The sequence below is a fragment of the Megascapheus bottae genome, chromosome 19 (assembly GCF_031878675.1).
Source record: "Megascapheus bottae isolate mThoBot1 chromosome 19, mThoBot2.hap1, whole genome shotgun sequence".
NCBI classification, from domain to species: Eukaryota; Metazoa; Chordata; class Mammalia; order Rodentia; family Geomyidae; genus Megascapheus; species Megascapheus bottae.
Genome location: NC_143527.1, coordinates 25,332,524 through 25,359,570, shown reverse-complemented (window position 1 = coordinate 25,359,570; position 27,047 = coordinate 25,332,524).

Genomic DNA, 27,047 nt, shown 5'->3' with positions numbered 1-27,047 from the left:
AAATTAATTCTTAATTTTTTTCAGACTCTCCAGAGAACCACATTAGATACCTTCTCCTGTGGGGAATTTGCTCTTGCTACTCCCTTATTTTGGAAGTAGCAGCTTCTGTTGTCAAAGCTTGAATTATGATCTGTCTTTAACTGACTCTTTTAGAGGAAAAGCACCTTGGGGCAAAAAACTTTGTTGTTATTCAGCAGGGCTCAATCTACACCATTTGTGCTGAGTAGATGAGTAGAGTGACACCTTACAAAGAACATGAAATAAATAAATAAGTATCAGGTCACCTTTGCTAATTAATCTAATTGTTTCCATTAATAATTCATTTTAATTTTGTTTAATTAAAATTATGAAGTGAGCTGAGCTAAAGACACGATGGTTTAAAATAAAGAAGCTTTAAGTATCAGATTCCTAAGGTGTTTGGTATACCTCTTTTACAAGATACCCTAAATATGTTTTTTTATAAATTCCTTTGATAATGTTAAGATATGCTTAACTTTATGAATAAAGTACATTTAAAAATCAAGGATTTTAAAACAATACTTCAAATGTAAAATATGAATTTGGCTGGAAGATGAAACACTTATCCCCACTTGCACATTGAATCTTCATCAATACTTTCCTATGTCTCTATTTAATTACAAAGAGGGTCATACCAAAGTCAATTGAACAAGATGACAGCTCAAACACATGCATCAAATACTAACAGTTCTTACTTCATATGAGATGCATGTATCAATCAGCATATTTTCTGGATTGTGTAAATTTTTTTTTTTGGTCAGTCATGGGGATTGAACTCTGGGCCTCGGCATTGTACTTGAGCTTTTAAGCTCAAGGCTAGTACTCTGTCACTTGATCCATAGTGCCACTTCTGGTTTTCTGGTGGTTAATTGAAGATAAAAGTCTCATAGACATTTTGTGTCCCTGCATTACTTTGAACTGTAATCCTCAGATCTCAGCCTCCTGAGTAGCTAGGATTATATGTGTGATCCACTGGCACCTGGACAGGATTGTGTAATTTTTTTTTTTTGGCCAGTCCTGGGCTTGAGCTCAGGGCCTGAGCACTGTCCTTGGACTTTCTCAAGGCTAGAGCTCTACCACTTGGCCTCAGCACGAATTCTGACTTTTTTCCATGTATGTGGTACGGAGGAATCAAACCCGGATTTTCATGCATGCTAGGCAAGCACTCTACCAGTAGGCAAAACTACCATCCTAGGGTTATGTAATTTTTGCCAACCTGTATTATTAGTTCTTACCATATCGATCCATAGGGAAAGCCTTTTATGTTTAGACACTATTATCCTTTACATTAAAATAACAGCTAAATTTCTATTTAACTCTCCTTTGCTTTTCATATGTCCTTAATTACTTCAAGAATATAATATTATTAGGTTTCATTTAGAGTACACACATAGAAAAATAATCAGAAAAATAACACAAATAGAAATAAAGCAAATGACTGCATTGGTCATTTGTCTCTCCTGTGTGTGATGCAGTTTTTCATCTTTGGTGAAGAATTGCTTTGTGTCTTTTCCCCAGTGCAGCTTTAATCCAGACACAATTATTTCCATATATGAATCTGTACCTCTCTCTCTATTCTAGAAGTTATCAAGTTGTCTAAAACCATTAAACCATGTAGTTATTTTTACTCGAATATCTTTTCAGCCTCTTATCAGCCTTTTAGCTTACCACTATATATATGATATATATATATATATATTTGATAGTATACTTTATACATGCATGCATACATAGAAATGATGTGTGTGTATGCTCACATACTCGACAAACACATTTAAACATAAACCTCAGTTTTTCTTTTCATGCACAGAAATGCAATAAAGTAGTATAAAACTGTTAGTTACATAACACTATCTTAGAAAATTTGAGTAGTATAGAGATAAAAATCTTGTGGAATTTTGCCTTTATGACCAATTTACTTGCTTCAGGGGCAAGATTAACTTGATATGTTTAAAATACTGATTTGAATTTGTGCAGAAATAAATACCTAATGTTTATTAATTAGTATCATCCTTCAGATATGTTGGAGAATGAATTGAACTTTCTATTTCACTCTTCATTCTGGGCTACCGAGCTGTGTAAACTTCTTTTTTTCAGTTTCTTTTTCAAGAGGAAAAGGAAAAGGGGAAATAGAAGAAAAGAAATTTAAAGTAGATGAGTTCTAAGGTCTATTCTAGACATAATAATCTTTGGCCCACTGAGGCAGTACTTTCTGCTCGCCAAGAAATGGGAGACACAATCTTTGACAGTCTTTAAATGAGTGTAAAAGTGATCCTGGAAAATTTGGTCAGCATATTGGAAGTACTGCCCAAGGGCAGAATAGGTCTTTTACATCTGAAAAGGTGACTTTTGGTCTAAGTGGCTCCTGAAGCTTGCATAGCTACCTATATATTGAGTATTCTGTGTAGTTGGCATCTCACCTTATTTCAGGAGAAAATGATTCCTGAAATGTTCTCTTTATGCTGAAATTTTTTTCATAAATTCTTTGACTTTTTTTTTCAATGCTTGCCCTTTAAGGCAAGCAAAAATAAAACAATAGGATCATAACAGCTGTTTGCCAGAGCTGCAAACTTTGGACAGCAAGGCCCTTTTCAAATGCTCTCCAACTCTCTGCTGATTTCCCGGTAGACTTGATCTTAATCACAAGCCTGATTTGGCACAGTGGGTCCTGGGTAAAGAGCAACTCCAATGCAATATATGAAAAGAAGCAATAGCACCCTGTACATCTGAGATACATCAACTTCTTCATCCTTGGATCAGTTTCAACACATTTAATTCTCTGCTTTTAGAGTTCTCATTTGATTTGATTTCCAATGTTTGTTGTAGCAACATAGAAAATATTAGGTACAGAGGTCTTGGGGAGACAAAGAGAGAGAGTGTGTGATATCTGCCTTCAAGATTTCTTAGTCTTCCTGGGGGAAATAGCTTTCTTACAATAAGTAGACTGCACAGTGCCACCTGCAGTGGTGAATGTACAACTTATAATGGTACTATAGAACAAGAAATATCTTTTCCTGGGGTCATTTAAGAGATGAATTCCATTTCCTGAAGGCTGAAGAAAACAGACTATTTCATCTCAAAGCAAGCAATAATGTAGATTTGATGAATCAAGCATTCACTGAAAGCTGTATAATATCTGGTCTAGTTTCTGAGATAGAGCATGATTCCTGTGTTCAAACAGGTAGAAGAACCTACAAATTGTAAAGTTCTAAAAAAATGTAATAACCACTATAGTAGACATTGTGATGGTGAGAATATTCCAGATTGGGAGATTTAGAGAAGATTCAATGCTAGAGCCAAAAAGAAAGAAGAGAGATGAGAACATATTTGTACTGAATATTTACCCTGGTTGTATGAGCCTGGTGGGAATAAGCCTGTAATGGAGGATCGAACAAAATAGTTGCAGGTGTGATCATGTGTATGGCAAAGGGTTAAGATTTATCTCTCCAAGGCCAAGAAATATGTTGAGGGAAAGCTTGATTAGAGCAAGGTGAAATTCCAGAGTTTGAAAGTGGGTCTCTTTGCAAGAGGCTTGCACTGAAGTTTCTTCCCAGAGTGTAATGTAAAATACTGAGTAACTGTGACAACAATGAGAAATAAAAGCTGGAGATAACCAGGCCAGACATGTAGCAATAATCCAGCAATACAAGATTAGGCTCTGCTTTGGCTGTGGAACATAGACGAGGTCGGAACAGAAGAGAGGAACTTTTAGTTGCTTTATAATCTCAAATGTCATTTTCTATGCTTCCCCTCACCATAACCCCCCCGAACAAGATAAACTTATATTCAATACAAAAGGTATAGATATCAATATGATGAGACTAAATGAAATGAACTCAAGGATATGGAAACAAGAGTTTTATCTCTGTGATTGTTGTTCTTAATGTACTATGTAAAATTATTTCTCTTCTCTTTTTTTCTCCTTATGGTTAAACTCATGTGGTTACTGTACTTGACTTTGTTATCTGGTATATTGTACATCTGATTATTTGAAACAGGAAAGGGAAGGGATAAACAAGATAATTGGAAGGGGGTAAGGGGAAGGAAAGGGAAACAAAAACCAACTATCTGATGAATGTAATTGTAACCTTTCCATATATTACCCTGATAGATAAATACAATAAAAAGGAATAGAAATCAAAAAGAATGACAAAGGAAGAAAGAACAAAAAAAGTAAAACATTTCTTATTTCTATTTCTTGTTCATTTGATAAATACCATTTTATATGATCACATACACATGACTACTGATCCTTTGTGAACCTCTCCTGAGAGTGTCCTCCACTGACTGTTGAAGACTTTTTTTTCCCAATCTGTGCTCCCACTATTCCTTATAAGATCATGTCTTATTAAAAGTTAAGCAATAGGTTTGAGTCCCCAATTTATAATGGCTACATTTTTATATCACTTTGTTTCATATACTTCTCTAAGTTTTAAGATTCTTGGTAAATCAACTGTGTCTCAATGATTTTTCAAGATACTATCAACTCTTAAGAATTTAGCTCTGAGATAACTTCTGGAACATTGCAAAAAATGCTGTCACTCTATTTGGCAATTAATTGTGTGTGGGGGGGGGAATTGAATTCTGGGCCTTATGCTTTTGTTAAACTTGCTCTCTCATGCCTTGTATCTATTATTTGAATTATATCCACAGTTCAGCATTCTTCCTGGTTGATTTGAAATATGAGCCTTGAAAAGGTATTTGTCTAGGATGGCTTTGAGGTATGGTCCTTAAAAATCAACCTCCAAAGTGTCTAAAATTATTGGTGTGATTCACCAGAATCTGATCTTCTCACATTTTCCTTAAAAGGGAAACTACACAGGGCAGGAATAAGGAAACTCACTGTAGCACAAATATGGCTGTACTGGGCCTTAACCTGAGGTCTTCATTCTTACTTAGCTCTCTCTCTACTACTTAAGTCACATCTCCGCTTCTGCTTTCTGCTGCTATTTTGGAGATGGAGTCTCATTGACTTTTGCCTCAGTTGCCTATGAATCACCCATTTCTTTGTAAATAGAATATCTCTTTCCTGAGAGGAGTGATGGAATCAGCTCATCATATCCTAAGGGGCATCATATGATTAAATAAAATGTCGATGCATTTTCAAATGGTGAACATTTATGTATCTATTAATAATATATATCCATCAACTGATGACTGTGTAAATAAAATGTGTCATATGCATACAATGCCCATAACACATACTATTTTCTAGCCATAAAAGGAATGAAATACTGATGAATGTCATAACGTTAAGGAATCTTGGAAGCATTATGCAAATTTGAAGAAATCAGTAATAGGCCCTAAATTATTTCATTCTTTTCATATTAAATTGCCAAAATAGGCAGTTCTATGGAGACAGAAAATGGATTAGAGTTTGTCTACATCTACAGAGAGGGAGGATTGAGCTTATGAACCATTTATTCCATGCAATGACATTTGTGAGGCACTCAAGTTTGAGGAAAATCAATTTATTCACATTTATGGGCTACCTCCTGGATCCCCATCAATGTCATGACTGAATGGTCATCATTTGTGTAGTCTTTTCTATTTTTTTTTTTGTTTGGGCTTTGACACCGTCTCTGTCAATTTAATTTTTTTCATACAGGTAAACATGGGGAAAACTCTTCAAAATATGGATATTGGTTAATGTTTCTTTTAACAATTTCCTAAATTGCTAAGAAAGAAGAATTAAGAAAATAGATTTCATCCAATTTAAACTCAGCACAGCAGAAGGAAATATCCCAGAGTCAAGAAGAAGCCTACAGAATAGAGATCTTGGCCAGTTACTGAGCAGTTGATGGATTAATATCTATGACATATATAAACATATATTTTTTATTTTAATATATAGCAGGGTTACAGTTATATGGCCAGATAGAATGTGCATTATTTCACACACATTGATACCCCTTCTCATGTTTTTGTCCCCATTTTTCTCCCCCATTCCCTCCCCTCATCTTTTTCCCCTCCATGATATATTGTCTTCAAAAATTCAACCTTAAAGGAAAGTCCAGCTAACAACTAGAGACATGAACAAATTTGAAAAGAAGTACAAATGACTGAAACCTGAAGAAACATTCAACATCCTCATCCAAATGGAAACGCAAATCAGAACATCATTGAGAGTCTATCTGTTTTCAGTCAGAATAGCCATCATAAAGAAAACAAATAAACAATAAAAAGTTATGTTGCTAAGTATGTGGGGAAAAGGGGGTCAATATACACTACTGTTGGGAAGGTACATTAGTTCTGCTACTGTGAATAGAATTTGTTAAAAATAGAAATATAGAAGTATGATATGATCCTACTTTTCCATACTTGGGCATATATATGAAGGTTGCCATACATTCAAATATCTGTTCACCAATACAATTCACAGTTGCCAAAACAAGGAATCAATCTAGGCAGTGCCCTCAAGTGATTAATGGATTACAATATTGTAGTATACATGTACTGCGATTATTATTCAGTTGTATGAAAGAGTAAATTATGCTATTTGCAGGAAAACGATTGTGACTAGAAATCATAATGTTAAGCAAATTAAGCTACAGTGAGAAATCATATGCAGGTATCATATATTTTATCTTCTATGCAGAATATAGAACTTGAAAATTATGACATAAATATAATAAATATAAATAAACATAAAACTAGACTTACTCATTGGTGGTGCAAAGGCAAAAGGAAAGAATGTGGCTCTCCATTCAAAGCATTCCAGAAGTATGAAAATAGAGGCAGATAATGGCATTGAAGTGGAGTAGGAGAAGGGATGAATTTGAACAGAGAACATAATATGGTCACATGACTTATCAAATTCCTTTGAATAACTCATATATGCTAATAAAAACACATAAAACTGTTTGGTGAGGAGTAGAGCATGGTAAAGGCTCTGAAATTTCATTATAACGTAATTGAAATTTTCTAAAATTGATCACTGTAATATAGATGCACAACTCTGTAAATATCTGAGAAGCCATAAAATTGTTCATTTTAAATGAAAGCATTATATGAAATATAAATCATATCTCACATAAAGGGCTGATAAATTGGTAGCCATTCTGTATGGAGTGCTCATTGTGGGGAAAGGAGTTAGGGGTAATATAGGGAGGAGGAAGGACACAAGTGGAACTCTAGGCCATTATTTTTATGTATGTATGAAGTATTCAAATACCCCAGATAATCTGAAATGAGTAGTAAACACATTCTTAGTAATGATGTCCCAATAGGAAAACAAAATGGGGAACCATGCTTTGTTGCTTGTTTTATGTCCCAGATCTACCAAATTTATTTCTTTTATTTAATTGTTATCATGAGTAGTCACATATGTGATGCAATAAAAATGCTTTCGTTTTAAATCATCATGTTCTTTAAAAGAGTGGAGGACAAATAGACTATTCTTTTTATCTTTATTTACTGCTACTCTTTTTTCCCCAAACCACAGTATTTTCTCTGGCTCCCTTGCCACTAATTCCTTCAAAGGACTGTCGACACTTCAAATTATATCCATCTTTGTTGCCTCCCCTATATTGCTTAGCCAATGTATACACACTTAGCTCTCTTAATCTCCCTCATAAGTAAATTCCTCAGCCCCTTAATCACCCCCGTGTCTCTTCTCTGAATCCTTTCCAATGTGTTGACATCTTTCTGGCACAAAGGAACCCATAGCCATATGCCTTTGGCACCCATTCCCGTTGGCTTGCCACCAGAAATGGAATTTGGCCGACGTCAGAACAGAGAGTAAGACATATTTATTTGATTTAGCTTCTGATTATGTTCACTTCTTGAGATGATGGTTGATTACTTGTGACGGGTTGGGCAGGTATTAGGATTCAGGGCACATTGCTGCTAGTGGAGGTTTATATGTGAAGAGCAAAAGCATGTAACTTGTGTCTCTCAGGAGTGGTCTACCTTTAAAACATATTAAAGCAGAGCTTTTGGAAAGGGCCACAGTTCAGATTAGTATCTCAATGGCTGCTTGTTCTTTTTGCCATAATGAATTTTGAATTCCAATTCAACTTTCTGCAACAAATTTAGGAAGGGGCGAAATTTATGATTTTCTTATGGAGAAGAAGTTTGCTACAGTAAAATTATCTGAAGCTAGAAACTGTATTCATCATTTTTTAAATATTTTTTAATGTAATTAATAGGAGGGTTATATGATATTTGCCAGATAGATGGTACATTAATTCCCATACATTGATACCCTTTCACATGTCTTGGTCCCCATTTCCCTGGTTTCTCTTCAGATGGTATAAATCTTTCACCTTTTACTCCTCATTTTAAAGTAATCTCTTCTTTCTACAAATGGTATTTGCTGGAGACACCATGTATTCACTCATACGTAACTATGCCTTTCCTTTCTCAATATCAATAGTAGTTGATTTTCACTGTAGTGAAACTTTTCTACTTTGAGAACATTGACAATATCTACAAATCTGTAAAGTCACACAGTTTCTTTGGTACCTACCAATGTGCTTTCTCTAACAATATATGAAGCAATATTCTTTGAAAAGGAACATGTGACTTTAAAATGTATGTAATAAATCAGCTAAATATGCTTAAGTTTTAGTAAGTCCAAGAAAATGCCTATTTATGCATAAAACTAACATACATTGAATACTATGATGTCCCTTTGACTATGTTAAATAATAAAGCTAGAATATATTCTGAAAAATTGTTGCATAGGCATTAGACCTACATGGGTAGCAGAAAGGCAAATACAGGTGGCATTTTTGTCTTACAAATAGGAGAAAGACACCTATATGGTTCCCAAAATGCCACTGATGGTGGCCAATGGCGTTACCTTTCTTAAAAAGGGTTGCACGTTACTGAAATCAGTATGGAAAGCAAGTTTTCATAGTGTTATATGGCATAATTATCACCATTGGCAAGTTAAATCCTGTCTGAACGAGACCCCAAGACAACATATTGCATTTGCTCAAGTGGGATGTATTAATCTTGCCAGTGTACAAGGCAGATGTTCAGTCTAGGGTTGGGGATAGTAAGGAAAAAGAACTTCCTTCAGTGACAAACTTGTGTCAAATCCAGCTGGCAATGATGAAGTGCAGGCAGATGGGCATTCCCATGAGTAGGGGCCATGGAAATATTTTTCAGCGGTCATCAGGAAATCTGAAGTCAGGGACTAAGGCTATAAAGGGAAATAAATGAAGTAGTCAGCTAGGGGGTATAATAAGGATTGTCCCTTTCTCCTTTAAGAACTGATGATAGCTCCTCATAAGTCATCAGCAAGCCATCAGCAAACTGCTCGAGAGTAATCTCTTGGGTTGTTTGACTATAATTTCAGTATGCTGAGCCTTACCAAAAGGGTCCTTTAACTAACCTGCTTTGACTTTCTCCTGGGCATGAAAAATTTTGGGTGATCTTCAGCATGGTAACTGGAAGAAGCTCATGTCACTACCTTCTTTTTTGGAGATTTTGGACAATCTGACCCTTTGCCCTTTGCCCTTTGGGTGTGTACTTAGTTTCCAGCAGTCCAGCCTTTGAAACAAGGTAAACCTTTATAGAAGGTTCAGCATGCTTTTGGAGGAGAGTAAATTGTAAGATGAAAAAAAAAAAAGCAAAATCAATTAGCTTAATGTTCAAGTTGGTCCTGAGGGAAATTATTGACTGGTAGCTTCTTTGGGAAAATGGGTGTGCATTTAGTGTTTATTTCATTTCTGAAGTACTTACCCTTCCCTTAATTTGCAGACGAGCTCACATGAGCTAGCTTTCCAACTGGCTCTTCTCTGTAAGAAGAGCTTCCTTATTCCACCTATCTCTTGCTATCAGATAAATTTTACACATTCCAGGAGAGCCATATAATTCATTAGTCACAACACCTTACACTTTCCTTTGTAAATGCAAAGAGAAAACAAGATAATATAGTATTTAAGCATGGAATTGTATTACCAATTTGAAGAAATTTAATTGTAATGAAATTAGGCTCAAGTTTTACTCTACTACTTGCAATCTGAAATCCTCTACTTCCTCATCAGTGAAGTGGAAATATACTACTTATTACAGAAGATTGAAATGAGGATTAAATGATCTCATCAATGGAAAGCAGCCAACAGAGTGCTGGACATTGTGATTGGCCTTTAATACATTATACTTATTGTATTATTTCAAGAAGTCCTTAGATATCCATTGCAGTGTAAACAAGAGAATAAACAATGGGACTGAAAATACACCACCAGATTCAATTTCACTAAAACATATATAGTCTTTTCTTTTCCTTATAGGATAATTACCATATTCCAACATTGTGTTTCTTCTCAGTAATATTCACAATGCAATGTCATATTGGGGAAGTAAATTTTATTAGAAGCCCTTGGCCTTACCCTTTGGAAACAATACATATGTAATCTTTGCTTTCTTTTGCTTTACCTGAATCAATAGTGCATACAATCTAAACATTCATGCATATTATCAAATCCTCATTCCAGCTTTTGCTTGTCATTCCTACTTCCATGATAATGTTCCAGATGTCAAGAAATTATTTCAAATCAAAAATCTCCTTGTGACAAAAGAGCATTGAGAGGTAACACTTACATATGACTGGATCTGCATTTGTTACTCTTAGCTTCTCATTCCTTATCCCATACTCAATTGCAGGAGTCTCTACAGCTTCTAACTTAGCATTATTAATTCAGGAATATTTCTATCACAATGATACGCTGGTCTCAATTTTACACTTTGTTTTTAAAACCCGCTTACCTGAGTGATTGGGGGGCTTCTGAATTTCTCCTAAGCAGTGATGCATATTTCTTTACACCGGAGTCAATGCAGAATGCTTGAATATACCAATGAACTGACTGTAGGAATCTACACCAATGAATTGCCCCAGTCTCACTTCAGATCTGCCCTTCACTTGGTTCTTGACCCTGCCTAAGTAACTTTTATTTTAATTAATTAATTAGTTAATTAATTAATTTATTGTGGGTCATGGGGCTTGAACTCGGCATGGGAACTCTCCCCGAGCTCTTCAGCTCAAGGCTACCATCCTACCCTTGAGCCAAGCCCCATTTCCTATTTTCTAGAGGTTAATTGGAAATAAGAGTCTCAGGTCCTTTTGTGCCCAGGCTGACTTTGAACCTCCATCCTCAGATCTCCTGAGTAGCTAGGATTACAGGCATGAAGCACCACACCCAGCTTGATTATTTTTGTTGTGTCTAAATCTATATACATGTTGATCATTTATGTTGCTATCAACAAGGCCTTGTGATTTCTTGTGTTTGCCAAGCCATCTTATAACTTGTGAACAAAACCATCACTGACAAGCATGTTTGAATATTCTTATAATACTACTGATCATTACAGAGCCAATATTCCTCTAAAAGAAAATGAAATCTAGGCACAGGGGTATTTTTCCAGGTTTGAGTCATCTGATAGAGAAAGCAAATTAGAATTCCACTATTCTTTCATCCCTAACACCAACATTGAACTCCCTGTAAAATTAATTTGAAATGACAAATACCTAAAAACGTATAAATTCTTGCATTTGCAGAGTATTTTACCATTTACAAATTACTTCCATTCACTATACTTTTATTGAGTCACAAAAATTTTCTGTGTGTGGGGTTTAATGTCCCCATTTTTTCAGAGGAAGACAGTTTCAAATTGGTTTTTGTGATTTACCCAAGATCACTGAGAAATGGAGCTTTGAATTCATCCCTTGACTCTTATTATATATCTACAGCTTACAGTAGGTTAAGGTTTCTACTAGGAATGATGACAGAGAGACAGAGAGAGAGCCAGAGAGACAGAGAGACAGAAAAGAGGGAGAGTGGAAGAGAGATTGAGATTAATGGGCCTTTAACACTGCACCTGTTTGTTTTCCACTCAAATCTGGTACTCAACCACTTGATCAATAGCTCCACTTCTGTTTTTTGCTTATTGTTTGGCAGTTAGAGTCTTACAGACTTTCCTGCTCTGATCATCTTTGAATTGTGATGTCTCAGTTTCCTTAGTAGCTAGGATTACAGGAAAGAGCCAACATGCTCAGTTAGATATGAACTTTTCAAATTCCATTTACTTGACCTCCAATCAGAAGCAGTTCTATCCCACTTTTCAAGTGTCCAAATTTTTCCTTAATTATTCCTAGTTAGGAAAAAAAACAAAAGAAAACAAAAAACCCAAATTCATTTATGGGCAGTGAGCGTGGCCTAGGTAGAGTGCATGCCCAGCATGCACAAAGCTGTGGGTTAGATTCCTTACTACCATATACACAGAAATAGCTGGAAGTGATGCTGTGGTTCAAGTGGTAGAGCACTACTCTTCAGAAAACTCAAGGACAGTGCCAGGCCCTAAGTTCAAGCCCCAGGATTGAAAAAAAAGGAGAAAAAATAGCAATAACAACAAAATTTATAAAGCATCTCTGCCATTACAGAATCCTTGTAATGAAATTAATAATTTAAACTTGTTGGCATCAAATTCTTGTAAGTCCTCAGGGCACCTTAATAGAAATATAAAGTGATACCAATTCTACACATGCCCCGATGCCTACTCCAGAGCAAATCTGGGCAAACCTGCTAAATGATGAGAAAATGAATAACTCCCAATTAAAATGTAAAATAAATCACAAAGGAAAGACACTAGCTTTTCTCTGAAGTGTGATGCATTGCAAAGCTTCAGCTACAGATGATGGATCCAAGAGAAAGAGGAAAAGGGTTAATCAGTTATGTCTTCAAAGACTGTTAAACAATCTTCCTTTATAAATTTGGTCCCTACAAATGTACCCCAAAATGAATGAAACACTGAGTAGTAGGATGAGTCTCTTAAGTTCCCAAAGCTAATTAGAGAGCACTTACCTTGTACCTAAGGACACTGGACAGCAATCTAGGCAATTTCTCATTATTCTGAGTTCCTATGTCCCTGTTTTCATCATAGCTTCATTTTAGATACCTAGAAGTCACAATGTTTAGTCGTTGACAAAAAGTAGGAAGAGGGCATTTATGAGAATATGTGGATTTTATAAGGGCAAGGCAAAGAATTGTAAACTTTACAGTCATTTAAGATAATTACACATCAAGATACATAGTATACTAATGCACTGTTGTTAAAAATTAAAGTAAATGCAAAAGAATTGTGCATCACCCTTACTCAATTTGCTCCTAAAATAGATTCCTAGTAACCTTTCCTGTCTTCCTTCCTTCATAACCTGAATTATCAGATCTGAGAATGATTCTCTACTCTATGGCTTTTGGTTAATTTCCCCACATGTCAATATTTTGTTGCTAGGGCGAATGTCAACATTTTGTTGCTAGGGCGAATGTTTTGCTATTGAAACACTGCAGAGTAAGTGCTCCCCTGTCTTCTTGTAAGTATTAGAAACTTTCAGTGGTACTAAAAATGTCCTTTAGGGTCTTCGTGTGTGTGTGTGTGTGTGTGTGTGTGTGTGTGTGTGTGTGTATTCCTTTTGCTCTTAGCCTCCTAAGTCACTAGAATTCTGGGCAAACATTGAATGAAAAACTGTTCTCACTATGTGTTAGTTTTAAAATATGTTTAATTTTTTCATTATTCACCCCTTCAAAATTAAAACTTAACATCCTTTTCCTTGAGTGTGGTATATACTTTTGACCAGATCAACATAAATAGGACATGGTAGAAGTGATGATGTGTGACTTTGAATTAAATTGAGAGAAGGTGTAGTGGTCTTTTTCTGCTGCTCTTGGATCACTTGCTTAAGGAAAAGTCAATAGCTCTGTTACGAGGATACTCAACAGCCATGTGAACAGGAAAAATCACAGAAGAAAATCCTTTAACCTTCCTCCTGCTTTTAAATTGCTGGAAATATTGGCAATTATTTTGGCTCATCAAAGTTCCTGCCAAATAGATTCCTCCAACAGATTATATGATTAACAAATTCTTGACCTAATGAATGTATAGTGTAATAAATATAATTCATATAGTCCATGAAGATTCAAAGTATTTTTTTGCAGATACAATACATAAAAATACTATGGTAGTATCAGAATCACAAAATTGGTCTAGGAAGGAGGCATATCAATAGGATGGTGAAACTGAACTCTTCCAAGCAATACCTAGACTAATTCTACCCAAGATCTCTTTAATTGTGGAATAAATTTATGACTCGTACGTACCAACATTAAGGTTTCATTACAAGTTTTTTCTTTGCCACATTTCAAAATAAAACACAATAATTAAATGATACTGCATCCAGTCTGCCCCTTAAAAAAATAACTACAAGAATTTATCAATCATGGCCAGTAGTTTGGCCTAGTGGTCGAGTGCTTGCCTAGCATGCACGAAAATGGGGTTTCTATTCTTCGGTAGCACATAGATAGAAAAAGATGGAAGTGGTGCTGTGGCTTAAGTGGTAGAGCTCTAGCCTTGAGAAAGCCCAAGGACAGTGCTCAGGCCCTGGGTAAGAGCCCTAGGAATGGCAAAATGTAAAAAAAATCAAATCATACTCAATTGAGTCAATAAAACTTCCTCCTATTAGCTTTATTTATTTATTTTTTCTGGAAAGGTGATTTATAGAGGGATAAGTTATGTAAGTTAGGCAATACATTTCTTTTTTTTAAATATTTTATTGTAATTAATAAAAGGGTTACATGATATTTGCCAGATAGAAAGTACATTAATTCACATACATTGATATCCTTTCATATCTCTTAGTCCCTATTACCCTCCCCTCCACCCCCCATCTTGGTTTTCCCCCCTTCCCTATCCAATTTCAAGTAACCAAATACAAATATATCCAATATATCAGATAACAAAGTGAGATACTGCAACAATATGAGATAACCAAGGGACAGCAAAAGAGATGAGAGATAACATAGTACATTAAGGACAACAATCATTCATTATATGGCTTTTGTTTCAATATCCTAGAGGTCCATTCAATTAGCTTCATACTATATGGCCTTATGTATCAAGGTTTTGCTCTATTGCAAATCTCTGCTGGTAGAGTCCAAGGTTTCTACTGATTATAGCAAATGAGGGAAACCATTGAGCCTAAGTTCCTTTGAGTCTGGCTTACTTCACTTAATATGATTTTTTCTAAGTCTTTCCATTTCCTAATGTCAGCATACATTTTCATGGTCAGTGTCAGCCACTCCCTCATTTTCTCCCATTTTCCCTTATTCCCCATGTGTTGTATAGATCATTTGCGATATAATGCCCAGGGAGTATCACGGCTGAACAACTTCACACTTGATTCCACCATTTCTGTCCTTCCTCTTCCCCTTCCTGAATCAGATAAACTTATGTAGATGACAAAGGCAACAAAAATTAAAGAAAAAAAAGCAACAAAAAGTAAGAGAAGAGCAACAACAGCAGCCACAACAACAAAAAACTTAATCCCCAAGGAGGAATATAGGTCTAAAATCAGGAAAAATCTATTCAAACCATCCAAATTTCATGTCACAATTATACAATAGTTTGATACTTTTAAAAACATGCAAGAGTTACTATACAGTGTTCCCTGGTTTTTTAAAAAAATCTAAGTTATCTTACTTCACTTAATTCTCTCTTGCTAAATTCATTTGATGCTAAAATACCACTTATCCTACAAGGTGATTAAGAAAGCTTTTTAAGTATCAGTTTAAAGCTGGGAAAATCAATGCTTATCTGGTCACTAACAGGTATACACAGGTCAGCATCTATATTTTCCATTCTTTGTCTCCTTTCTTTATCCAAGAGGAAATGAAGTGAAATCTAACAATACACTAAGTTATCAAGGCCATTAACATTTTAGGTTACATTTACTCACCATTAAAATAATATTGTAAGAAAATTGGATTGATAACTCTAGATAAAGTAAGAAGAGAGGAAGAAAAATTGGGTGGACTACGTTTGCTGGAAGAATGCAAACTGTGGTGTAATTTTTGGTGAATAATTTCAGTGTGCAGAAAATGGTAAGTTTAGAAAGTCATGGGAGAATATGGTTTACAATAAGCAAATTGTCTGCATATCTGAAATATTAAGTATAAGTTAGAACTTCATATCTTCCTCTCTGACCTAATTTGGCCTTTGTATGTTCATTCAACTAAGATATATTTAAGCCTGTTTTTTGTATTAATTTAAAAGAAAATCAATATATTTGGCCTATACTCATCTGCTTTAGTTTTATTTTGTTTAAGTTATATTTGGTTTTCTATTTTATGAATTGACTTCCATTAACTTCCATGATTTCTGCTGCTTTTTCAAAAAGAAAACAATCTCTTCAGGTTTTAACTCTAAAGTTTCAGCATCTATTTTATGTGATTAGAATACAATTTTTAAAAATTAGTCAAGCATGTAGGTAATGATCTTTAATTCCAGTTCTGAAGAGACTGAGGCAGGAGATTGGGGAGTTCAATGCCATTCTAACCTATTTAAGGGATTCAAAATAAGTTAGGGCTGTGTAGTGAAAAAAATAATGGAGGAGGTTGCCAGTGTAGATGAGATATGGCATATGATATAGATTTAATACACCAGTACAACTGATAGTTCTCTTTGAGATAGAGAATACTATCATCCTAAAAACTTCCCTCCTGCTTTTATATTGTTTCGACAAAAATTCAACTCTTAACTTCAAGTCTAGTTTCTATCCTTATCAATTAGATATGCATATCTCATAGCTTCCTATAAACTGAACATACAATATGCAATTTCCTGTGTGTTCTTTTGTTCCTCATGTTTTCGGAAATCATGTGTATAAGTCTATCAGCAGTTCATCCCACTGAGTGAATATGTCAGAGTTTATTTAAACACTCTTCTCTTGATTCACGTATGAGTTGTTTAAATTTGGTTCTATTATGGGTAAAGCTATCATGAATATTTTGACACATTCTTTGTGTGGACATATGTTTTCATTTATCTTTTGTATATATACCTAGCAGTAATATTGATGGGTCATTGAGTAGGCATACATTTACTTTTGTGAGAAGCTGCCAAACAGTATTGTAAAGTAAGTGTGCTTTTTATTTCTACCGCCAACATATATGCATTGTAGTTACCTGAAACACACACACGCGCGCGCACACACACACACACACACACACACACACACACACACACAAAGAGATTTTATTTCATGTTTTAATTTGGGGTTTTGAAAGGAATTTTTTCAGTAGTTTGGGGTGGGGGAAACAAATAGAGAAAAATACAATGGTAGCTTTTGGGAGACTTGGTACTTTGTTGGGTATATTATTTTTTATAATTTGAAATATAATTTGAAATGCAGCAATTGGCTAATTGTACTCTATAAAGATCATGAAGGAAATGTTTGATCTAGTGATCCCAACTTTCCAAAATAATTCTAGATACTTGATTCTCTCCTAAAAGGGTTGTGGAAAAATGCTTGCAAGTAACACTTGTTATTAACTTAGTCACAACCCTTAAATGCGTTTCACAGTTATGAACAATTTGCAGGCAAATGAAGAAAATAGAGATGGTAGAAACTTGAAGGAAAGAGGACCATAATCTTAATGCTCTAGCTATGACATACTTGACTGAGCCATTGAAATCTTCTGGGTATTGACGTTGTACACTCTGTTTATGTACATAGGAATTTGATTTGAAGACACACTTAGTATTCTCCTATTCTCTTTGTTATGAAATACCCAAGGTTTTCACATTCTAGTGATTGGTAGCTTTTACATTTGATATCATTGGGTATTTAATGAATGTGGCTGCTCCTGGCTTTTGTGTTACACAGTAGTAGACATTTTTGATGATGCTTGGGAAATAGTATTGAAAAGGTTTCATTTCAAGAAACTAGAATAAGCTTCAGTTCATAGAAAATGCTAACTTGTAAAGATTGTATTTTTAGAGAATTTTCTATATTTTTGTACTTAATGAAAGCCAGATTCAAAATAAATGATCCATTTGTCAGGAAAAAGGCCTTATATGAAAATTTTAATCACTGAATGTTGAAAGGTATAGGTTGAAGTGTTACGTATATACCTCGCAAGTAACCATAGACTATAAATTATACTGGTAAACTAGAAGAAATCAACAAAATCAAGACGTAATAAAGGTGGGTATGCGGTAGAGGCTGAAATAGGAGGGTGTGAGTATAAGACCGGCAGGAACTCCAGACTGAGTTTGAGCCCAGTTTTGACCCTTCCCCTGAAAAAAGAAGTAATGAAAGCAAGAGAGAAGAAAATAGATTAAACTACAAATGTATCTTTACCTTATTGGAACCTCTACTGAAGCTTAGCAAAAGAGATTTTTAAAAAGGATATGGAGAGCAACTAAAAGCATCCTGTATGTAGGACTATGAATAAGCTGGGACAAGTATAAGGCAGGCCATCAAAATAATACTCCTTCAGCTATGAGAACAGCATCTCCCATCTCCTAGAGTCGGGGTTGTCTGAAATGAGAAAATTAAATATACATGGATGGAAAGAAGAGGGCCAGACTGATGGCTGCCACATAGCATTTAATCATAGGCACAGGGGAAGACAGACTATACAGGCCTTTTGCAGTGACAGAGATAAAGAGGCAAAAGTTTGAAATGCAGAAGTTTAACCACCAAGCTTATTTATGGCCTTGTACATTCAAAGACACAACAATTTTCAGAAAGCAGCAATATATTTTATGAGTGTCATTTCTGAAGAGTCTGCATCCTATGAAAGCAAAATAAACTGAAGTGAATATTGAGAAGAAATTTAAATGGTAATAGCATGGTGCCAAGTTAATTTTAAGTGTATGCCTCCTCAAAGGAGTGCACACAACCCAAGATCAGAAAAAGGAATCTGGGTAATGAAAGGAATTAGCCCATACAAAGTATATATTTCCACAGAATCTTTTACACTCTTACTGAGAGAGTCCTCTTTCTGCAAAGCAAAATATTATTCTTTCAAATCAAGAGATTATAATGACTGATATAGAGTCAAAGTAGTATTCATTCGAAATATTTTCTACTCCAGAACACGTTTAGGCTATCTAATAATGGATAGAACCAGTGGGAAATGTCCCTGGCCTTGCCAATAGCCTCCAATTGACTCCAAATATATTAGAGAATGTTCCCCATCAATCCAAAATCTCCATCAAAAAGAACAGTTAACCTGCATTTATCAGCATAAAAGCATACTGAAACCCAAAAGGAAGACTCAACATTTTAAAATGTCTTCTCTGTTACCTTCTGAAGAGGCAAAAATAATATTTTTAGTGGAAACAATTTTTCTTTTTCAGGTGCTAAGTTAGGCTGTGAAAAGATGGCTCTAGATAAGGACATGATTACTTGAAGGTCAGTGTGATTTTTGATGGCACTGTGTGATACTGAATGGAACTGTCAGGAAGTCACATTGTCTCAGCCTCCTAACCTAGATTCACAGTCTTTCATTCTGCAGGCTGATTGACTCATTTAGGCTTCTATGTACATAACAGACATACTTGTAGCATTTTACTTGATCAATAGAAACCTGGACAGTAGAAAATTGGAAAGGGAGGAATGTGATAAGACCATGACAGCCAAATGTTATGAAGATGGGTAACCTTATGTGGGGAAAAATGGTGGTTAAAGTGATTGGACAATGTTCCAGATTCTCAGCCTTGAGATGCACTATGACTATGCGAGGATGGGAGGATGTATCAACAACAGAACAAGAAAGTGGCAGAAAAGGAGCACCAAAGTCTAAAACTTATGACTAATCTTGGAATGCAACATTCCTGGTGAAGGAGTGTTTATTTTGGAACATAATTAACCATGCTTTGAGTTCTTTAAAAAAACCTGAATAAAGAGGAATAGAATTTTTCCATCATTAGCAAACCATTCCAAAAGCTGAGCTATAGCTACTTTTACTAATGGCCTATTTTCAGAGTAAATAGTTGATTGTTAAAATCGTTTTTTTTTCTTTTTTTGATTGTAATTAATAGAAGGGTTACATTATATTCACCAGATAGAAGATGCATTACTTCACAAAGATTGATACCCTTTCTCATGACAAGGTCCCCATTTCCTTCCCCCCACCCCGCTCATCTTGATTTTCCCCCTTTTATTTAAAATTATTCATATAACTGTGGGCAAAGACATTTCAGTTTTGTTGACATCATGTATCTTGTCCCCTATCCAGGTACTTGGAATCTAAAAACTTTAAGATTTGTTTTATGTTCACCTTCTTTGGGGTTTTACTTTCTCCCAATTTAGTTTCTCTGTAGAAACCAAGCTATCTAATGGGAGGTTTTCCTAGTGATTAGAACTTTGTGCAAGTCTGTGAGTTTTCACTGTCTACACGGCCATATGTCATACCCACAAACATTCACCAACAAATATTAGTGTATATCTATTTACTGCATATGCATATATATGAATGCACTATATATACACTAGCACACATATACACACCCATATAGATACCATATATACCATATATATTATATTTATTAGTGAGTATATATATGTATTGTGTAAATATGAGTGAATGTTTGTGAAATATATATAATTTAATGTTATATATATATAATTTAAAATACACCAAACAGTTACACACTCATATACTGATGGCCACGTCTCCTCTAGAATTCAGTTATCATCAGAGACAGTTTCTAGGAAAAGAGGGAACTTGTAAAGCACAGCAGCTTTGGTTTTTATATGGGAATGGGGAAAGTTATCTTCTTTATAATACTTCACTGTTATGAAAATATCTCTATCTAGCTGACAGTTTTCTCAACCTGAAGGCATCTGCTGAATTACTATAGATTAGATATATTTACAGTATAAGGTAAGATTCCACTTGATAAAAAATGTTTACAATAAACTTTTCAGAGTAATTATTTTTACCAGAGCTTTGGTAGATCAACCAACGACAATATAATGAGCAAGCTATGTGCCCTTGTGAGGTATATTCCCTCTCAGCAGCAGTGGTGGGACCGGAGCACACTGCATCACTCTGTCTTGTCAGGGGAAAAGTATTGTCACTGATTAAAGAGCTGCATGTCCCCTTTAGTCACAAAAACATTTCATAGAGTAACCTTGTTTCTGTCTTAATGGATTCAGGCAATGTAATGAGAGCTACCGAAGTGGACATGAAGAAACCTTTGGAGAGACAGAACATGACACTTCTCACTTACTCGCTAATGGCTGTCCATCCTGGGCTGAGCAAGCCCTTCTGGGCAGAACTGGAAGATGCACCTGTGATCCTTCCTTCCTTTTAATGTGGCAGAAAAACATCCCAAAGAGATATTGTTTTCTTTAATAGAAACAGCACATAAAAATGTACACATCTTAGGTCTATAAGATCTGTATGATGATGCAAGATCAGAGAGAAAAAAGTACATTTGTTGAAATGTGCAGTGCATACCATAACTTAAAAAAATATTTCCATCCCTTTGGGAGATGATAGGTCCAAAATAAGGCCCTTGCTCATTTCTTTTATTGATTGTGCATGCAGTACTGTGGGGATTTGTATGAAACCTGTGAGTGACAGAAAGAATGAATGGCTCAGGTGAGATCTCCAACTCTTACTTCTACTTTTGCCTTTCTCTCTTTATTATCTAAACATAGATACAGATATATGGATATGTATTGTGGTGTTGGGGTGTGTATGTAAATGTCAATGATAATTTAATACCTGTCATGGCCAACCTGTGATGCATACAGGAACAAATAATTGTGCTGTTCAGGGAGAGTCAAGAAAAGGAGGACTGAGTTACTGTGGGTACAAATTTATTCTATGTCTTTTGCCAAATTGAAGAAGCAACTAATTCATAAACTAGATGGTAAGCACATTTAACTGTTCTAGGATTTTTCTCATGCTTCATGAAAACAGAGATCATAACTGGGAAACCAACTGTAAAATTAAAAGAACTAGATGTTGCCAATAAAGACCATCATTTCAGGAAAATAAATTTGTTTCTTGGAAGCTGTTCTTGAATGTATGCTTAAGGTGCCCACAAGAAAACTAATTCAACCGAGAAACAAATTGATCTTGCTTCACTGGTTTATATGAGCAGAGTAAAATACACACCAACAGGTTACATATTTAATAACTCCTTGTTCCCTATAATGAATCAATGGCATGATCACCTTGAATTATTACGTTTTGAAATCATATGTACAAAGTAGCCTAGGACCACAGCTTTTGCACCAGATTATGGGATTCATTAAGAATATCTTCAGAGTGAACAGGATCCAGGAAATCAATATTTTGTAGTCCTTTAGGCATCATATATGAGATTTTCATTTTTGGAGATAAGTAGCAATGGAAAGAATTTGATAAAAGTACATTGTATGCATGTATGGAAATGAACTCCTTCTACAATGAATATATGCTAATAATAAAGATAGATTCATATTTTAGTGTGCAAATGAAACAATAATATACAATTTAATGTTGTTGTCAGTGTCTTGTCTTTGTTCTGTGGAGGCATTTTGCTAAGCTTCACAATATAAAAGGGAAATAGTTTTGCAAAATCAATTACCTTAAGTCTTGGATTCTTCTCAAGATGACTTCTTGTCTGTGTGTATGGAGGTCCTGGTCTGGCTACTGTCCCTAAGCTTTGTTTGCTCAAGTCTAGTGCTCCAGCCCTTGAGCCACAGCTTCACTTTTTTTTTTTTGTAGTTTATTGGAGATAAATCCCAGAGTCTCTTCTGCCTGGGTTAGCTTTGAATTGCAATCCTCAGATCTCAGCCTCCTGAGTAAGTAATGATTACAGGTATGACCCACTGACACAGAACCAAGAATGAGTTTAACAGTTGCATTCAGAAGTCCCTGAGTTTAAATGCAGTATCGGCAATTAAAAAAAAAAAATGGTCAGACTCAAAGAAACCTAGGCTCCCAAGCTCTCTTTATTCATAATAATTAATACATGTCTAGTGTAGTCATAGCAGAAGATTATAATAGATCAATAGCTATGACCATATAAAATGATGCTTATCAAAATTAATACCAAGATATGAAAAGGATAGAGTTTATTTTAATGTATTGTGTAAAGCTATTTCATTCTTTTTTTCTGGATTTGTTTTTGTTGTTTTCTTTGGTTTATCCCCTGTTATCACTGTTTTTTATTTTGGTATCCCCAGTCTTGTGTACATGTTTAACTGATTTGGGAAGAGAAGGGGAATAACAAAACGGCAAGAAAAAGGACAAACGGTGAACCAATGTAACAGTATTACTCACAGGACACAATGTTGAAAATGTACTTTACCACTTGGCAAGGAGGGAAGATGGGGGAGGGAAAGTGGGAGAAAATGAGGGAGGGGGTAACAGTGATTGACAAGAAATGTACTCATTAACTTACATATGTAACTGTAACCCCCTGTATATCATCTTTATAATAAAATAAAATATTTAAAACATGATGGGAGTTAGGGATTTTCAGGTAATATTTCTTTCATCTTCCAGTTTGTAAGAGTAATCATTTAGTAAATTTCTTTACATTCAATTTAGGGTCATCATAGAAAGCGTTTGATTGAAACATGTAACTTTCCCTTCCCCCAAACCTCTTTGTGATGCTAAACAATTCTCCCTAAGAAAATAGAATGATTTTCCAAATCCATAATGAAGTGGGAAGAGGGTGCACAGACAATGCTTTTGGGTTTTAAGACATTTAACAAGTAGATCAGTAATAAATATTTGATATAAGAGGGATATTTAACCATTTGAGAATGAAAGTTTATATGCTTTCTAAAACAATTATTTTTAACTCACAAAGCTAACGACAAATCTTAAGTAATCATCAAAATAGATTGCTAGATGAATGAAATTTGAAACATTTTAGCATTCTGTGTAAATTAATAACAACAAAAATGCATCCTATTCTACTTTTCCTTTAATACACACACACACACATATACACAAACACACATATTTGTTGGGGTTCATTATAAATCCAAGAGTTTATACATTTAAATTGGAATCTATGCATGAAATTTGAGACTATTTCTTCAGTTATAACTTCATTTTCTATTTATGTTAAGAAAGTTCCACTAATGATGACTCTCTTTATGCCATATTTAAAGAAAGTACTTTAATAATAAATTTTCTATAAGCATAAAATTATATCATCAGAAGGGAATCTCAAAGTTTATTTGTCAAGTGAATTTTCACCATTTTACTGTAAAATGATGAAAATGTCCTTTACCTCCAGAGACCCATTACTCTGAAACAGTTTGCATGTTCCACATGTATTATGAAGAATTATATACCTAACTAAGTGATACTCAAAGGCTGTAATATCATGTATCTTTAATATTAATGCATTAAAAAATGATAGTATGTGTTATTTTGTCATCTGGTGATATCTTATTTCTGTATTAAGCTGTGTGAAACACTAAAATTAATTAATAGGTTTCCATTCATTCCAACAGAGTTTCTAGAATCCATAAATGAAATGTTTGATTTTGTACAAATTCATTTACAGATTCTAAAAATAAGTATTGAGAGAAACAAATCAAGTGATATCATACAAAACTGAAATTGTGGGAGCTTCACTATCATAGCATGGCCATTACCAAGTGTTTGGAGATCCTTGTTTTTTTTATTTTAAGGCCACAGAAACCTTTCATGACAACTGTTTCTTTATCTGAGATGAAAAATCCCACTGATGGCTTCCATTTTAATTTTTGATGTATGTTTTAGCTGAGTAAACCTTACTTCTGTTGAGATTAATATTTATTCTATTGTGGTCGATCTTCTTTTCAGACTTAATGACTTGTTTGTTCTGAAGAGGCTAGCCCTGCTTTTTTTTTTTTTTTTTTAGAAAGTCCTAAGTTATGTTCCAGATGGGAAATAATGTTGAATAAGCTTTCTCCAATTTTTAGCTTCTGGTTTCTTTGCTTTGAGAAGTAATGTACTCACTACCTTATGAAGCCAATTGTAATCCCTGCATACATCATGCAGGCAATAAAAGTTAAAAAATAAAAAAAGCTTGGACTCATAGACAGCTACTGCACCAATTAATAAAAAATCACCTCTGACAAACATATTACAGGACCCAGAGAGGTAAGCAATCTGCAAAGTAAACAATTGGCCCAATATGTACAAGATTTGATGAATATGTATAAACTTTTCTAATTGAACTAACCAGAAAAATCCAAATGTTTATAGATAACCAATCAGTGAGCTTTGATGCCCTGTTATTTTTGTCTAGAGCTTATCTATTCCAATAGTCTCTAATCAGAGCATACCTATAATGTTTCCATTTTATCATTTATCTATTTATTCCACATTTCTACATATCTCTTAAGTTGTGCACAAATTCATGTGATTGTGGCTCTATTCTACTATAGAGAACTGAACAGGCAACACTTTCTTGCTTTCTTCTAATTGTTTTTCAGTTGCTTCAATAAATTTGATTCACAATTCAGTAATTTGATTCAGATTAGGATTAGTTTTGAAGTTTTCTTTTACTTGGTGACATTGGGGCAAACAAAACTGAAACAAAGGAACCGCAGCAGCAGCAACAATAACAACCACAATGCACACATACACAAAACCAGGAGCATATGTCCTGGTTCAGATTAATAGTACTACAATAATTCTGTAACACACACACACATGCACGCATACATACACATACATTAGTAAGCATGGATCACCTATAACAGAAAGTGACTTTTCTGTAGAATTTCACTACCTTAAATCACATGCATCTAATGCGAAGAGAATATATGCCAAATGACATATGATACTCGTTAGGTATATATATGCACACAAGAAAGATATTCTTCCTAGAAGCTTCCAATCAAAAAGGAGTGGTTACACTATGAAAAAAAGAAGAAAAAAAGAAAAAAGAAAAGTTGTAGAATTAGTCAGTGAATTATGATGTGAAGCAAATAAGCAGATAACTGCTTCCACAGTATACATGTGAAAAAAATGAGTTCTTCTGGTTAAGATCAGAGAAGGCCTCTTGAAAAAAAAATAACATTTACAGAAGGATGCACTAATATGCTATCCCTGGAGGCCAAATAACATTTTTCTTCTTATTATTGCTAATGATTTTCTATTGATATTAATAATTGACATTTAAAAATTTCACTATTTTAAGATCGATACTTTACTTAATTTACATTGGTTCCCAGATTTAGGATTTGTCCAACATTCAGCAAAGTTTTCTTTTTTTATGCGATCCCTTTTGAAGTAGCTCTTATATCAAATGGGCTTCTTTGAATGGGTGTGAGATTCCAGATATGAACATTGCTGTTGAACACTTTTTTTTGTCCATGGGTCCTCCTAAAATGAGATCTATTTTAGGCTTTTCATTTCTTTGCCCTACTGCATCATCCATCTGTCAAAATTTGTCAAAGCCAAGAACCCATTCTCCTGCAATGAATTTGTAAAAAACAGACCAAAAGAAACAACAATAATAATAAATAAAAATCTAGTGGGGAAGATAAAACATCCTATCCTGTCTGTTAAAATTCAATATTTAGAATACAATCATATATACCTAATTTTTAAGAGCTCATTTTTGGAAGTAAAGAGTAGGAATTGTTCAATTAAAGAAGAATCTTAAGGACTTTGAGTTTTATAGAAAAGACATACAAAACTATAAATGGCACCATTCCCACGAAATCACAACAGGGAAAAGCTTGATGAAGAGCAATGTCTTACGGAAATTGTGAAATAATCTGTGTATACAGCTAACAAAAATTAGAGAGAGCAATGTATCCTCAGAGAACAACAGACCATGAGTAGTCATTTTCCAGGGTTAGATTCCACTTGAGGATACACTTGAAGACATACTTGACAATACATAAACCTATATTTCAAGTTCAATATAAAATTTAAAGTAACATTTACAGATTGAGTATTGGCTATTGCAATTGTGGGACAAGAGAATTAGAAGTGGTTCATATACTCCTTTGAGGTTTAACTAAAGAACGCCTTCAAGGTATCAACATAAAGAAATATTCTGAAAGCTCCTTCGTGGTGCTTTGCAAGAGAAAGGGAAGACTAACAATGGCCCTAATTTGAAGAACGCCCACAAGAATGCCCATCTTCCCTCTTCCCTAAAGAATAAGAACATTCGTCTGCAGACAGAACAGCACCTAAATCTTTAACAGATGATCACCACCAAATTCCCCAAACAGCTCTCTAGAGGGATGAGGTGGCTTACAAGGAAAACACCTG